This window comes from Solanum dulcamara, chromosome 1 (assembly GCF_947179165.1).
Source record: "Solanum dulcamara chromosome 1, daSolDulc1.2, whole genome shotgun sequence".
Taxonomy (NCBI): Eukaryota; Viridiplantae; Streptophyta; class Magnoliopsida; order Solanales; family Solanaceae; genus Solanum; species Solanum dulcamara.
In genome coordinates, this window is record NC_077237.1 from 83,436,877 (window position 1) to 83,451,866 (window position 14,990).

The window sequence follows — 14,990 nt, forward strand, 5'->3', positions numbered from 1 at the left end:
AGTCCTATAATATCAGGACAAACCTCTCGGGGAAGCATCCGACTTTAACGGTTCAATTCCCTCTACGTTTGGCAACACAGGTATTGGGTTCGAGTATGGACTATACTCTTACCCAATTCGGTGCTCGATACTCCTCACAAGACTCAATGCTCATAAAACTCTATCCAATCAACTCAATCAACTCATATCGACAAGTTTCATTACAATCTTGTCAACTCATCAGCTCTATCATGATCAAATCTCTCTCAATCATACTATCCGATCAATCTCAATCATATCTTTCAAAAGAGATTTAAAAGCACATTTATAGCAACATATAGACATAACCAATCATTTACTCTATCCATTTGAGAAATCCTTGAGACTCATCATAACTCAAGACTTTAAAATCAACACTTTATAATAGGCAACACTTCTTAAGAAAATAACATCTTTTATCATAACCCACATAATTAGGACGATCAATAACATATATTTAACAGCTCATCTTCATCAATTCATACTCACATAAAGGCTCATTTTAGGAACTTCTTAGCTCAACAACATCAACATATATAGAGTCAAATAAATAGGGGACAAAGTTCATACAAACATAAACCATACCAAGAAACTCTATTTTCACGAACATCTAACCTCAAAGCAAGAGTAGGGAACATGGGTGGACTCAACCCATATTTTAGATAGCCTTACATACCTTAGTGAAGACTTGAAGAAAACCTTGTGGTTGGGTCTTCAATGGAAAACTCAAACCTTGAAGCTCTTGGAACTCTTCTTATTGGAGAAGGATTTGGAGAGGAAGAAGAAGAGAGAGAGAGAGAAGAGGTTTCTAGGGCTTTTAGAGAGAGAGTAGGGGCTGAAGAAATGGTCCAAAAATGTTCAAGGCTTGTGAATATATAATTTGGGACAATTCCCAAATTACCCTTCCTCCAAAATTCTGAAAAATAGGCCAAAAATGCCTTTGGCACGATAGTGGCGCATCGCGCCCTTATAGTGCCAAGGCCAATTACGCCTAAAAACCTGCACAACTTTTAGTGGCACGCCGCGCCAAGGACCAAACTACTGAGACATGTTTCTGGCGCGAAAGTGGCGTGTCACGCCCTTATAGCGCCAAGGCCAAAGGTTCTGGGCTCTGGAAATTTGGCTTGAAAAACCCTGCACACCTTTTAGTGGCGCGCCACGCCAGAGCCCAAACTACTGAGGCATATTTCTGGCGCGATAATGGCGCGTCACGCCACTGCGGCGCCAAGCCCAGTTTTCCAGCAATTGCAACCCAAGCCTGAAAACTCTACTGTGCTAGTTCATCTTAGGATCGTCATATATTTCGACTCCGAATTCCAAAAATTACATTCTTGGTGGCGTTGGAAAGAAGACTCGACGACCTTTAATTTGATAGGTCGTGGGCCACCCAAATCTTCGTCTTTCAAAAGATAGGATCATTAGAAGTCGATTCCTTTTACGAACTCGTCCTAATGCTTAGCCACGACGGATCTTTTGGACTCAGCTTGGTCCTAAGGATCCTCTGTGACCCCACATCACCTCCAACACTCCTCAATTCCTCAAGGACTTATCTTAACTCATGCAAATGCTCCACAATACTCGAGTTCGACCCTACCCGAACACAAGAAGGGTCCGAATCTTAGGGAGAATTTTTGAGGGGTGTTCCATTATCTCCCCCTTGGGATCATTCATCCTCGAATAACGAGAAACCAAGAATGGACTCGGGGTTACAAATCACAACCAGAATTCAGTCAATCAACAATCAATTTCTCAAACAAATTACCAATCAAACTCATAATGTACAAGTGAATTCAAGTCAAGAAAATGAACATTACCTTCAACATTCTCTTTAGTAGGCATGAATAGATGTGGATATTTAAATTTCATGGCTTTCTCTGCTTCCCATGTGGCTTCCTCAACAAATTGGTTCCTCCACAGGACCTTGACTGAGGTGACCTCTTTATTCTTCAACTTGCGAATTTGGCGATCGAGAATTTGGACCGGAACCTCTTCATAAGACAAGCTATCCTTAATTCCAACGCTATCAGTGGGGACTACCAACGAGGTATCACCCAAGCACTTCTTTAACATCAAAACGTGGAATACCGGATGAATAGAAGCTAACTCCGAGGGTAACTCCAACTCATAAGCAACACTCCCAATCTGCCTCAAAATTTGGTAAGGACCAATATATCGAGGACTAAGTTTTCCCTTCCTTCCAAACCTCATGACACCCTTCATGGTTGACACTTTCAAATACACCCAATCATCCACCTCGAACTCTAAGTCTCTCCTCCTCACGTCGGTGTAAGATTTTTGGCGGCTTTGGGCTGTCTTTAGCCTATCTTGAATAATTCTCACTTTCTCCATGGCTTGGTGAACAAGGTCAGGCCCAATCAACTCGGCTTTACCAACTTCAAACCACCCAATAGGAGATCTACACCTCCTCCCATATAAAGCTTCATAAGGAGCCATTTGAATGCTTACATGATAGTTATTGTTGTATGCAAACTCTATGAGAGGTAAGTGATCATCCCAATTTCCCTTGAAGTCAAGCACACATACCCTCAACATATCTTCCAATATCTGGATGGTGCGCTCTGCTTGGCCATCTGTCTGGGGATGGAAGGTTGTACTCAAGTTCACCTTCGAACCTAATCCCTTCTGAAAGGATTTCCAAAATTAGGAAGTGAATTGAGCTTCTCTATCTGAGATGATAGACAAAGGGACCCCATGCATTCTGACGATCTCTTGAATGTATAACTTTGCATAATCCTATGCGGTGTCAGTAGTCTTAACCGCCAAGAAGTGAGCTAATTTCATCATTCTATCTACAATTACCCAAATCGAATCATGTTGCTTTCGGGACTTCGGCAGGCCTGTGATAAAGTCCATGTTGATCATCTCCCATTTCCATTCTGGAATTTTTATATTTTAAGCTAAACCACATGGCCTTTGATGCTCGACTTTCACTTGTTGGCAATTCGGGCACTTGGAAACGAATTCCGCAATATCTTTCTTTATTCCACTCCACTAATAGATTTCCCTCAAGTCATGGTACATTTTTGTGGAGCTTGGATGAATAGAGTATCTGAAACTATGCGCTTTGGCCATAATCCTCTCTTAAACATCATCAACATCAGGTACACACAATCTACTTTAGTACCTCAACACACCATCTCCCCCTTTGGTGAAAACCATCACCCCTTGTTTGTGAACAACTTCCTTCAACCGGAGGAGGATGGGATCCTAATCTTGTTTCTCCTTTACCTCTGCTACAAGTGAGGATGTAGCCCCATCTCGAACGTTTACTCCACCTTCATTGTTCTCTTCGAGTCGAACTCTCAATCGGGCTAATCGATGTACCTCCTTCACCAATTCCCTCCTTTCCTTTTCCACATGGGTAGTGCTACCCATGGACAACCTGCTAAGAGCATCAGCAACAACATTAGCTTTACCTGGATGGTAGAGGATGCTCATGTCGTAGTCCTTGAGTAGCTTGACCCATCGTCTTTGCCTCAGGTTGAGTTCCTTCTGGCTGAAGATATATTGTAAGCTCTTGTGATCTGTGAATACGTCAACATGCACTCCATACAAGTAGTGGCGCCAGATTTTAAGCGCAAACACCATAGCTGCCAGCTCAAGGTCATGAGTTGGGTAATTTTGCTCATGAACCTTAAGCTGTCTCGAAGCATAGGCTATCACCTTCCCCCTCTACATCAACACACAACCCAAGCCAATTCTGGATACATCACAGTAGACCACAAAGCCCTCTGTTCCATTGGGCAATGCTAGAACAGGAGCAGTGGTTAGCTTGGCCTTCAATTTCTGGAAACTCTCCTCACAAGCATTGGATCATTGGAACTTAGCCTTCTTTTGAGTCAGCTTAGTCAATGGTGATGATATGGATGAGAATCCCTCTACAAACCTTCGATGATATCCGACCAAACCTAAGAAGCTTCTTATCTCCGTCGGGGATGTGGGTCTGGGCCAATTTTTCATAGCTTCAATCTTCTGAGCGTCAACCTGTATACCATCTCCAGATACAATGTGGCCTAGGAAGGCGACTGATGCAAGCCAAAATTCATATTTAGAGAACTTTGCATACAATACCTGGTCTCTCAAAGTTTGTAAAACGACTCTAAGATGATAGGCGTGCTCCTCTTCATTCTTGGATTAGACCAGAATATCATCTATGAATACAATCACAAACATATCAAGATATGGTTTAAACACTCGGTTCATGAGATCCATAAAAGCTGCGGGGGCATTAGTCAACCCAAAGGACATGACCAAAAATTCGAAGTGGCCATAACGAGTCTGAAAAGCGGTCTTCGGAATATCACACTCCCTCACCTTCAACTGATGGTAGTCGGATCTCAGATCTATCTTTGAAAAACAAGTGGCACCCTGAAGTTGGTCGAATAAGTCATCTATTCTGGGGAGGGGGTACCTATTCTTTATGGTGACCTTGTTTAGCTGCCTGTAATAGATGCACATTCTAAAGGACCCATCTTTCTTTCGCACAAATAGGATGGGAGCACCCCATGGTGAGACGCTCGGCCTAATGAATCCCTTATCTAGCAAGTCCTTCAACTGCTCCTTCAATTCTTTCAACTCAGCTGGAGCCATTCTATATAGAGGAATTGAGATAGGCTGGGTATCAGGAAGAATATCAATTGCAAAGTCAATCTCCCTATCACGAGGGACTCCAGGCAGATCTTCAGGAAAGACATCCAGAAACTCATTGACAATCGGGACCGACTCAAGGGATGGAGACTCAATATTGTCATCTTTCACTCGGACAATGTGATAAACACGCCCTTTTGAGATTAGCTTTCTGGCCCTAAGGTATGAAATAAACTTACCCTTAGGCATAACAGGACTACCCCTCCACTCTATGACACAGCTTCGTTCGGGAATTTGAATTTGACAACCTGAGTTCTACAATCAATAGAGGCATAACAGACATAGAGCCAGTCCATGCCAAGGATCACATCAAAATCAACCATGTCTAATTCAACCAAGTCAGCCAAGGTATCTCTGTGATGAATTGACACAGTGCAATCTCTATAGACTTTCTCAGCTATAATAGAATCACCAACAGGGGTAGCTACGTAGAAAGGCTCACTAAGACATTCAGGGATTTTATTGAACTTACTACCCACGTAAGGAGTTACAAAAGATAGGGTGGCACCCGGATCCATTAAAACATAATAGTCAAGAAAAGAGACTCGAATCATACCCGTCACAACGTTTGGAGAGTTCTCCTGATCTTGACGACTACCCATGGCATATAGGCGGTTTGTACCTCCACTCATACCTGAAGTAGTGCCTTTCTGATTACCCCTAGCTGGTGGTGCGGTGGTAGAGAACTGGGCTCTGTTCCCCCATGCTGGACACTCCTTTTGAAAATAATCCATTTGGCCACATTTATAACAACCAACCCTTCCCGCTCTGCATTCTCCCAAGTGGAGCCTACCACACTTGCCGCATGGTGGATTCCTCCTCGAACCTTGACTTACACTGGCCTGGGATTGAGAACCCTGGGGTCTGAAAGTCTGGCGACTCTGACTCGGCCGATCATACCTGTCCTGCGACATAGGTACACTGGCGGTGGATGAGGCATAGTTGGAAGGCCTCTTCTGGAAGAAAGACTTGTTGCCCTTGTTTTGCCTTTATTCATTCTCATGGCCCACTGATTTTGCCTTCTTGCTCAGGTGCTCTTCTCTGTCTTTTCTTTTCTCCTCCTCTACCTGTTGAGCATACACCATTAATCTGGAAATATCCATATCCGAGATCAGTAATGCTGCTTTGCACTCCTTCTTCATATGTCTCCCTAATCTACGGACGAACTTCCTCATCTTTGACCTCATATCTGGGATCATTTCTGAAGCATACTTAGACAACTGGATGAACTTCAGGCCATACTCTTTAACTGTTGTGCCTTCCTGTTTCAAATTTACAAACCCCTCCACCTTTGCTTCCCTCAATTCTCGGGGAAAGAAGTGGTCAAGGAAGGCTCCCTCAAATTCATCCCACATAGCAGGCTCAGCATCCTCACCTCTACCTTACTCCCATTGGTTATACCAAATGTTTGCCACATCCTTGAGTTGATAGGATATCAACTCAACCTCCTCAATTTCCGTAGCATGCATAGCTTTCAGAATTTTCCACATCTCATCAATAAAGTTTTGGGGGTCTTCGTCAACCTTAGAACCCGTGAATGCCGGCGGATTCATTCTCAGAAAGTCTCGAATTCTGGTGGCAGAAGACGGCTCTTGGGAACTAGAGCTAAGAGTCGGCGAACTCTGGTTACCATTTTGGGCAGCATTAATTGTGTGAGCATTGCAATCACTCCTTTAAATTCTGCCTCTAACGTGGGTGCAGGCGGAGTAGCAGGCACTTGGGTGGCCTCTGCATACCTCGCAGGTCGGCCTCTAGCCCTCGCTGGGCGTACCTCTGATTGGGGCATCTCGGCGTTGTCAACGTTTCTCTGGCTAGCCGTACGTTTCGGAGGCATTATCTGTAATGTATAAACGCATGAATTAGAAGGAAAGTTTTATAGAGCTTAACTCCATCGCACGAATTAAGAGTATGAAAGAGGGGAAACAATTCCTAATGTCTTATAGCCTCCTGATTATAAGTGTGGTGCACAACACACCCATAAGCAAGACTCTACTAGACACGACTTCATAGACTCCCTAGGACTCTTGAACTCTGTACTCTGATACCATGTTTATCACGCCCCGGGAGGGTACCCTAGACATAATCGGCACCCGAAGGCCATTTCTGACCTCCGAGCGAACCACCTGGTCCAGTCACACATTCATTCAATCACATTCTCTTAGCGGAAACTCAATTAATGAAATACTATTCATAATATGGGGGCCGAAGGCCAAACATTCATCAACTCATCAAACAAATATAATAAAACTCCTCAAAATAACTGTTCAACCTCCCCACACTCCAGTCTATGAAGCCTCTATCAAAGTCTAAAAGGTGCCAATGACAAGTCCATGGCTACCAACAATCAAAATAAGGGAAATGACAACAAAACTGTACAAGAAGGCTCAACATCCTCCGGGAACTAGGAGGACTCACCAACTAGCGGGAAGTGTATGTAGATCTTCAACGGAGCACCAGTTGATGATCTCTGGTACCTGTCTCTGGATCATGAAACGATGCAGGCCAAATGGCGTCAGTACATGGAATTTACGAGTATGTAAAATGGCCGAATACAACGAACATCAAGGAAGAATCAGTCAACTCGGAATCTCAACTCATATATATATATATACAGGACAACTTACTCAAATGTCCTAAGTCTAAACAAGAATATAATTTAGATGGGACCAATCACATATCATTCAACTCAGTCTGACTCAGAGTACTATCAAGACCTATTTGGGAGTTTCTCTTATCCGACAACCATGACTTATGAGCCAGAGATAGTACAACAAGCCGGCGTTGTTGCCGCATCCGTTCATACTTTGCCAGGGCATGAATGAGTCAACCAATCATGAATCCAATCCAACCAAGTACTATAATGTCAGGACAAACCTCTCAGGGAAGCATCCGACTTTAACGGTTCAATCCCCCCTACGTTTGGCAACACAGGTATTGGGTTCGAGTATGGACTATACTCTTTCCCAATTCGGTGCTCGATACTCCTCACAAGACTCAATGCTCATAAAACTCTATCCAATCAACTCAATCAACTCATATCGACAAGTTTCATTATAACCTTGTCAACTCATCAGCTCTATCATGATCAAATCTCTCTTAATCATATTATCCGATCAATCTCAATCATATCTTTCAAAAGAGATTTAAAAGCACATTTATAGCAACATATAGACATAACCAATCATTTACTCTATCCATTTGAGAAATCCTTGAGACTCATCACAACTCAAGACTTTAAAATCAACACTTTATAATAGGCAACACTTCTTAAGAAAATAACATCTTTTATCATAATCCACATAATTAGGACGATCAATAACACATATTTAACAACTCATCTTCATCAATTCATACTCACATAAAGGCTCATTTTAGGAACTTCTTGGCTCAACAACATCAACATATATAGAGTCAAATAAATAGGGGACAAAGTTCATACAAACATAAACCATACCAAGAAACTCTATTTTCATGAACATCTAACCTCAAAGCAAGAGTAGGGCACATGGGTGGACTCAACCCATGTTTTAGATAGCCTTACATACCTTAGTGAAGACTTGAAGAAAACCTTGTGGTTGGATCTTCAATGGAAAACTCAAACCTTGAAGCTCTTGGAACTCTTCTTGTTGGAGAAGGATTTAGAGAGGAAGAAGAAGAGAGAGAGAAGAGGTTTCTAGGGCTTTTAGAGAGAGAGTGGGGGCTGAAGAAATGGTCCAAAAATATTCAAGGCTTGTGAATATATAATTTGGGACAATTCCCAAATTACCCTTCCTCCAAAATTCTGAAAAATAGGCCAAAAACGCCTTTGGCGTGATAGTGGCGCATCGCGCCCTTACAGCGCCAAGGCCTATTACGCCTAAAAACCTGCACAACTTTTAGTGGCACGCCGCGCCAAGGACCAAACTACTGAGGCATGTTTCTGGCGCGATAGTGGCGCATCGCGCCCTTATAGCGCCAAGGCCAAAGGTTCTGGGCTCTGGAAATTTGGCTTGGAAAACCCTGCACACCTTTTAGTGGTGCGCCGCGCCAGAGCCCAAACTACTGAGGCATATTTCTGGCGCGATAGTGGCGCGTCGCGCCACTGCGGCGCCAAGCCCAGTTTTCCAGCAATTGCAACCCAAGCCTGAAAACTCTACTGTGCTAGTTCATCTTAGGATCGTCATATCTTTCGACTCCGAACTCCAAAAATTACATTCTTGGTGGCATTGAAAAGAAGACTCGACGACCTTTAATTTGATAGGTCGTGGGCCACCCAAATCATTGTCTTTCAAAAGATAGGGTCGTTAGAAGTCGATCCCTTTTACGAACTCGTCCTAAAGCTTAGCCACGACAGATCTTTTGGACTCAGCTTGGTCCTAGGGGTCCTCTGTGACCCCACATCACCTCCAACACTCCTCAATTCCTCAAGGACTTGTCTTAACTCATGCAAATGCTCTACAATACTCGAGTTCAATCCTACTCGAACACAAGAAGGGTCCAAATCTTAGGGAGAATTTTTTAGGGGTGTTACAATACCATGTTATTTTCGTCCCATATATCACCTGCAATCCTATTGTTTCACCAACTTTAATTTCAAAATCAGATTATTTTCAAGTGTACTCACATTCTTCTTGTTTCGGTAATATCTGTAATTCATATATATTTGGAAAAATTTAACTTCTGGAATCTCCTTTTTAGGCTCATTGGCTTTTGGCCAAAAGGCCTACGAGTGATTATACAAACACTAATGAGTAAACAACACAAATTCCACTAATTTAAATTATGTGCCTTCACTTTAATTTTTGGAATTATTTTCCGTGCCACATTAACTTCACCAAAGACATATATCTGGCACACTCGAATACATGTATCTCGGATACATATGCGGGTCAAATTAGGTTTAATTTATTCCAGATACACTGTATCCAAACTGATTCGCATGTATCTGAGATACACTAACTCTCTCACTCGTCTCTCTCCTATCTCGCTCACTTCTCTCCTCTCTCACCTCTTTCCTTATGTATGTATATGTATTTCAGAATGTATATGGATTGTATCTGATATCCCAGATATAAGTATCTAGTGTGATTCGAATGTATTTGTGAAATACCGACTCTCTCAAATCTCGCTCGCTTTGCTCCTCTCTCACATGCCTCTCTCCCTAGTATTTGTATTTCAGAATGTATTTTGTATCAAAGATACATGTATCTAATATCTTTGGTACATGTATCTGACTTGAAATACAAAAGGGTGGTGTATTTGACTTGAAATATGGTATGGAATCATTAATTAATGAGACAATATGTAATTATTTCAAACTATAGAGTGGATCAATATTTATGATAAAAATATTTGTATAATTAATTGGAGATGTACCAATATTATGCCCACTAATATATATGCATTTTAATATTTTAATATTAATTAAAATGCACATAAACATCAACATTCCCCACCCCGACGACCTAAACCGGCCAATCCTTGACCATCTTCGTCTCGATAAGTTTGGGGGCGTAAAATCAAACTTTATAGATAGGTCTTGATTTTTTTTATTCTAGTTAACTTATATAAATTGAAAAACAATGTCATACTTAGTGTAATCCTACAAGTGAGATTTGGAGATGGTAGGATGTATGCAAACATTATGAAGTAAGAATGCAACAATGTAAATTTTCAATCAAAAATATAATATAAAGTTGAAGTAATAAAACCTGCCTCAAGAATTTGATAAATTAAAATAAGACACCAAAAATCAAATTTGATCATTTTGTAAACAAACAACAATGAATTTTGCATACTGCAGAAGATTTGACTGTTTGGGAGACTTCAGAATATTCATTATTCAATAATAAGGGAATAACTATAGGAGGGGAATGCCCAACTGATGGGGATTAGAGTAATCCAATTAGATTCTCTTATCAATTTTCATATACATTATATAATTCTATTTACGCAACCAAACATGCCACATGGAGTATATTATAATTATGGAGTGAAAAATAAAGAGGTTTTGCTTAATGATTCTGTTGTATAATTGTTTTGACTTGTAAGTAACAAGTCCTAGTAATTAGGCTGTAATTTCCAAACAAGGCCCATAGTAGCTAACACGTCTTGATTACGATTGGATAAAACTTGGATTTTTCATGAATCAAATTCAATTTCAACTTTGGAAAAATTATATAAGTAACATCCTCAGATATTATCTATATTATTATTCATCATCAACAATGTTTCATCTTCTATTTTTTCTTTGTTTCTACATGTACAAAGTTCTCCTCAGAATAGCTCAATTGTTGAATTTCTTCCTGGTTTTGACGGACCTCTTCCTTTTTATCTCCAGACTGGGTAACTTCATATATTATCTTCTGTTTAATTTCTCATTAACATGAAGCTTTTAGCTCTTAATTTCTTGACTAGAATATATAACCTATGTTTTTTCATGTGTCATGTTCTAGAATCTTATAGCCACATATATGTTATGATATGTCTGATATGTCTGAGATCATAAGGTTAAAAGCTTTAGAGCTTGTTTGAGTTAACGGAGATTGTAAATAATCATTAAGCTTCAGAAATTGAAAAATATATTGATTTTATAAATAAACAGTTGTTTATTTGGATAAAAGTGGCAAAACTTATATTCTTTTTGTTCCAATTTATGTGACAGACTTTCCTTTTTAGTTAGTCTCAGAAAGAATGACACACTTCTATATTTAGTAACAATTTAAATTTTAAATGTCATTTTGCCCTTAATGAGATAATTTATAGCTACACAAACATCTATTACATGTTTTAGACCACAAATTCCAAAAAAAAAATAATTTAAACTTCATGTCAAGTCAAACATCACATTATTCAAGATAAGTAGAGTAATAAATACCTAATGTGTTCTATAAGAGGTGCTGGTGAACTTTACTTTGTTATTGAAATGACGAAAATACTCTTACAATTTTATAAATGAAGAGAAAGTTCAGAATTTTGTTTCAAGAAGACTTACGGATCTAAAATATATCTAAAGTATCTCGGTTTTTTGAGTTTCATACCTTATTAGGTGTGAGTTTCCTACATGAACTATCACCAACTGTTTTGTCGAAACACAACTCAATTAGCCAAATAGTCGCTTATAATCACACAAATATTATAACATTTAATGCAAGAAGTTTGAAATGTCTTACTTTAGTTTCTTTTAAAAAGTATGTGCTCAATCAAATTACTACATCTTATAAATTGAAAGATGAAAACTTCTTTTAGCTTTGGAAGAGCAAAACATTGAGGTAGTAATAATAGTAATTTCACCACATATTGTGTATATACTAGTCAAAAAAATCATTGAAGTGATGAATTTTGAAATTCTCAGATACATTGGAGTAGGCAAATCTGAGGAAGTGCAACTATTCTATTACTTTGTTAAATCAGAATCCGACCCGAGAAAAGATCCGCTCTTGTTATGGCTAACCGGAGGGCCCGGTTGCTCATCCTTCTCAGGGTTAGTGTACGAAGTAGGTAAATATTAAATAAATTTAAGTTATAGAAGATTAAATTTAACGTATGATAGCATGTTAGTTACTAGGTTACCAATTGTAATATGTTCATGATAATTTTTTACAGGTCCGTTGGATTTTGGCCAAAAGGCATACAATGGCAGCCTACCAATTCTTGTTTCAAGTCCATATTCATGGACTAAGGTGATCTGCACAAAAGATCTTTTTTTTTTCATCGAAGTACATATATTTGGTAGTTCGAGAGCATAAATATATTCCTTAAATTTGGTAGTTCGCAAGCATATTTTTCTTGGAGCAGCCTGTTAATATCGGATTCTCATATGCAACAACTTCAGAAGCATACAAGTGTACTGATCTACAAGCGTGTTACCACGTCTATGAATTTCTAAGAAAGGTATTTGATAAATTGTTCCTAAGTTCATGAACTTAAAATACATATGAACAAGTAAACAGAGTTAACTCTTGATTTTCATGTATTCCTCGATAAACTCCTCACTTTGCATTGTTAATTTGCAATGAAATTGCTTTTCAATAGATTCTCCCACCAAGCTAGGGGCTAAATTATAGGATTAAATATGGGACACAAGAACCCGTAATTTCTCTTTAAAACTAGATATGTTATATATTTTCTATAATTGGTATAATTTTATTTGTTGGCACCCATACTACAAGAAGGTTAAATGTTGCACTTGATTGATTGCTTAGTTATTTACTTAAGTACTAGGGATCGATTGTCACTTAATAAATTTTTTCCTTTTTATTTTTAGTGGTGCACTCATGTTTTAGAAATCATTGATTCGTCTGAACCATGAGAAAATTAAGACATTGAAAAGTATAATAGAGATGTATTGTGAACTAACTCGCGATATATTTTGTAGTGGTTTGTTAATCATCCAGAATTCATTTCGAACCCTTTCTATATTTCTGGGGACTCATATTCAGGCATTACAATTTCAGTTATTCTTCAACTAATATCAGATGGTAAGAACTCGTTTATGTTGTACGCAATATGAATGTGTAGCATCATTAGCCAAAGTGTTTTATGTTATGCAAATGCAGGAATTGAAGCAGGCAACTAGCCGTTAATCAATCTTAAGGTTTTCTATCCCTATATCCTTTAATCCATTCAATTTCAACATATATATATAGGGAGAGATATAATCTACTGTTTTAATTTTATGGTAATGTCTTTTTAAGGGCTATTCACTTGGAAATCCAAAAACATTTCCAGAGGAAACCAATTACGAACTTTATGAGGTTGGTTTATTACTTATTTCATAGTATATTAACTTTGTATCATACCAACACAATGACACAAAAATGATAATTTGGATCTTGTTGTATCAGTCACTGAACGAGTTTTGCAAAGGCGAATACCTAAACATAGATCCTACCAACAAAAAATGTGTTGAAAACTTTAAAATGTTCAAGAATGTAAGGTTATATTCCTTTTTGTATTTGTAACATTTCGAATGGGTTTAAACTTAGGTAATTCAATAATATTCTTCTAATGCAATTTTGCAGCTTGTGAGTGGTATAAATGGTGAGCGGAACAGACTCTGAATTACACCCATTTCAATTGTCTAGTGAAAGGTCTCTTGAAGAGGACTTCATTTGTCGAGAAAGTCGTGTAAGTCTACTTCATTCACATACTAAATTTCAAGTAAGAATATCTAAAAAGAAAAAAATGTATTTAAATGTTGTTCATTAGTTATGGTCATAACTTCACTAGAAAAGACTATTGGTATTTGCATTTTCTACATTTGTACTCTTTCTGATTTTTTTTGATTAAATTGCTTAACAAATACTTTTTTTTTTGGTTAGTACACAAAATTATTAAACCAACTTTTTGCGTACTTTCATTTATAATAGCTAAATAAGATCTAAACATCAAATATTAGTATACATATTTAACAACCTCTCATTATAACAACCATGAAATTTCCAAAACATTATCGCTATAACAAAATTTGACTGTATATACTTTTTGATTGTAGGTCGCCACAAACAAGCTCGCCACTTATTGGGCAAATGACCCGAGAGTTCAAGATGCTCTCCACGTTAGAAAAGTATTTTAATTTGCTTTATTTGTACATGTATAGCAAGTGTTGCTTAGTGCTATATATATGGTGCAAGATATTAAAAGATGTTTTTTTTCCTTCTTTTTTGTTCTCCTTTGATTAGGGAACTATAAAAAGACCATGGGCGAGATGTAGGCAAAGTATTGTGTATACAAGCTACAAAATTACTTTCATGAATAGTATACCTTATCATGGAAATCTTAGTTCAAAAGGTTATCGATCACTTATATACAGGTCTAATACTTTCAGGCTATGATATGATTTAGCTAATGAGGTTACTATATAGTATATACATAACAATTTGCTTTTGTTTGAGCAGTGGCGATCATGACATGATTGTTCCTTTCCGATCAACGCAAGCATGGATAAAGTATCTAAATTATTCAATTTTTGATGGTTGGCGTCCATGGACGATTGACGGAAAAGTTACAGGGTATGATTATTCAAATTTTACTTTCTTAGATTTTCATTCAAATTGGATAAAACGATATATTTGTCATGAAATTCTAAATTTTATATCTTTGATTTGTAGTTACAAAAGGTCTTTCTAGAATCGTATGACATACGCAACAGTAAAGGCAAGAATTTCGTCAATAGTAAAATTGTCTTGTGGTCATATTTTTAAAATGTTTTTGTTCTATTTTATTTTTTTTCCAATTAGGAAGGAGGACACACAGCTCTGGAATACAAGCGTGAAGAGAGTTTTCATATGTTTAAAATATGGATAGCTCAAGAACCTTTGTAA

The 14,990-nt window shown here is 38.4% G+C and overlaps 1 pseudogene; it reads left to right on the forward strand.

The window, feature by feature from the left end:
- The first annotated feature begins 10,549 nt into the window (after positions 1-10,549).
- LOC129894987 (serine carboxypeptidase-like 11) lies at positions 10,550-14,990 on the forward strand (annotated as a pseudogene).